Source organism: Dendroctonus ponderosae, unplaced genomic scaffold (assembly GCF_020466585.1).
Source record: "Dendroctonus ponderosae isolate FM_Combo_2020 unplaced genomic scaffold, Dpon_F_20191213v2 Dpon_F_20191213_9, whole genome shotgun sequence".
In the NCBI taxonomy this organism is placed as follows: Eukaryota; Metazoa; Arthropoda; class Insecta; order Coleoptera; family Curculionidae; genus Dendroctonus; species Dendroctonus ponderosae.
This window is the reverse complement of record NW_026019116.1, coordinates 5932301-5934915: the sequence shown is the minus strand read 5'-3', so window position 1 is coordinate 5934915 and position 2615 is coordinate 5932301.

Sequence of the window (2615 nt, the reverse complement as noted above, 5' to 3'; positions counted from 1 at the left end):
AGTTTTCACACAAGAAAGAAAATTTGAGTATCACGCATTTAGGTACAAGATTAGGTCAAAAATTCATGTTTCTCGTCAGGTTTTTGCTCATTTCTTGGGGAGAAATTCAGCTCGGGTGCTGATTTTTACACCACTGGTTGGAGCATAAATTGGGGCTTTTACAATATAAAGGCTTCGTTAGGAACGGTTTGCAGTTTTCTCAAAAAACTCCAAATTTACAGAACGATGTTCGTTTGCTCGGTTTTTTTATAGCAAAATCGTCTCAAAATGACGCCGTCTTTTTCGACATTTGGCGACACATGTGTGTTAGCAAAACATCAGAACCAAACTCTTAATAGTCGGTCAATCGTTGTTGAAACGCCCTGGTAAACGAGCGGATTGTTTCCTTCAAGTTACATAATTAAGTGAAAAACCTTCAGTGCGGACAATGCTAAGACCAAAGTCCTGTAAAGCGTTCAAGAACGTCGAAAATCCTGCTAAAGATGTATAATTTTTCAAACTCGAGTCGCAGACCCAAGGAAAATTGAGCAAATCGTGCATGTCAAGGCTCAAGTGCACGTAACGTTCCCAATTGACACTCGAGACCACCGAAACTTTGCGGCCAAGTTTAGTGAAACTTTAAAAAAATTCTGACAAACTTGGAGGAATTTTCCCAAAAAAAAATTAACCCGCGCGTGCATGGCAAAGCTCAGTTGAGTGTAACTTGCACAGTGGCAACTGCGGAGAGGTGAAACTTTCCTACTTATTTGAGAAGACTAAGGGTGAAGCACTGTGAGAGTTTCAGGAAATTCCAGCATCCTGCTGAATTTGCACAATTTTTGAAAGTTGGCTCTCCACATCAACGGAAGCTTCACAGAATCGTGCATGGCAAAACTCTATTGCGGGAGGCARGATTGCTGAAAGTKTCCAYCTTACCGGGAAAAACTACGCAGAAAACACTGTGAAACTTGTAAAAACACTGTGACAACTGGGCGWCTATAAAACACTGAAATTTGAGGGAAACAGTTTTGAKCCGAATTTTCGATAAATWCSRAAAAGGMGAACTTCCTGATTAAGGRAAAGCGCCCAGTGGGAGGAGAGGMGGAAAAACCCTGWTTAAATTAATTACGCGAAGAAGATAAACACGCGATTTTGCAACATCGGKAGTCTGAACTAATATTGACTGGCTCAGGAGTTTTGGAGTTAAATCGCCACCCAAAAGCAACAAACCCTGAATAAATTGTGGTAAAAAACCGCTATAATTGGATGAAAAACCATTGAATCCGATTGGCACGTTCCAGCTAGAATCAACGTCATTCAAAGCCAAAGTTAGCGAATTTAAAAGGAAATATAAATTCGGATCGCCGGTATTGTTTTATTAATTAGGACGGGCTGTTTTTGTTTGATCGATAGGTGCGAACCTCCAACAATTTTGCCGAATGTTTATAAATACAGTTAGCGATTAGCGCAATTTATTAGCGAAATGATGCAACATTTGTCGCGGACCGTGACGCAAAACGTGGTTCGCTCATATGACCGCTGTCCAAAGAAATGCCTTTTACTTTGCAGACAAACAATAGCCGGCCTTTTACCTATTGAGGCTATTTTTAGGCTTGGCACAATCAGGGACAAAGCTGTTCAACTATTGACCAGTTTAAACTAAACCAAAGCCCCATTTGGTTCGGCAAAAGCGCATTTCCAGAAATAGAATACAGAATATGCCGATATGAATAGGCAAAGTGCCGTTTCGATGCAATGCAATCACGAAATCTGCTTATTCTGGAAGCTAGAAAAAGTTAATTGGATGGCATTCTGGCTCATGGCACACCGGCGTTCTTTGACGCAGTTTGAGGCTCTGGAAATTTCCAAAATGGACTGGAGCATGAGACAAGCTCCATTAAATTACTAATGCGGAAGCGGAACGGGAATTAGTTGGTGGCGTGTCCAAGTTCATCAAGTTGGATGTTTATTTTATGGGCAACTGATTGCGCTTTTATTGCCGCCGTGGGTAATAAATCAAAGAGGAGCGAGCAGGAAAAGGAATAGTTGAAGTTACCCGAGAACTGGATGGGGCTCGGATGAGAGGCAGCAGTTTCAAGGCCTTCAAGAGGACCGAAGACACCACCAAATCCAGATCCAGCGATCATAAAGAAGACAATGAAAAGCTTTTGCAGACTGGCAAGCGCAGATTTCGGAATGCACCAACCTCAGGCACCTCCAGGACCGGTTTCGAGCCTACTCGCTCTCATCAAGCTGAGCACAGCTGATGAGGCAACAAATCGCCTCGGTTTAGATACAACAGTGGTTTCAGCAACCTCGACCTCATGTGGATGGGGATTTTTGGCAATTTTCGCAAGATTTTAGTGGTTTGATGGATTTTAAGAAAGTTTAGGCGTTGATTAAGAGTCCATGAAGTTGGAGGATCCCAGTCAACTTCATTCCTTGAAACGTCAATTTGTTATTATTTTTTCCAGTGCTTCTTAGCAAAAAAGTGCTTTTTCAAAAGTCTATTTCGATAATATTAATAATTCCAAATCAAAATCAATTCCTGGGCTTCAGTCCTTTATTGTCTATTTATCAATTAAAATACGTTTCGGTGTTTTCCACCATCATCAGTTTCTATGTGTAGCGTTGTT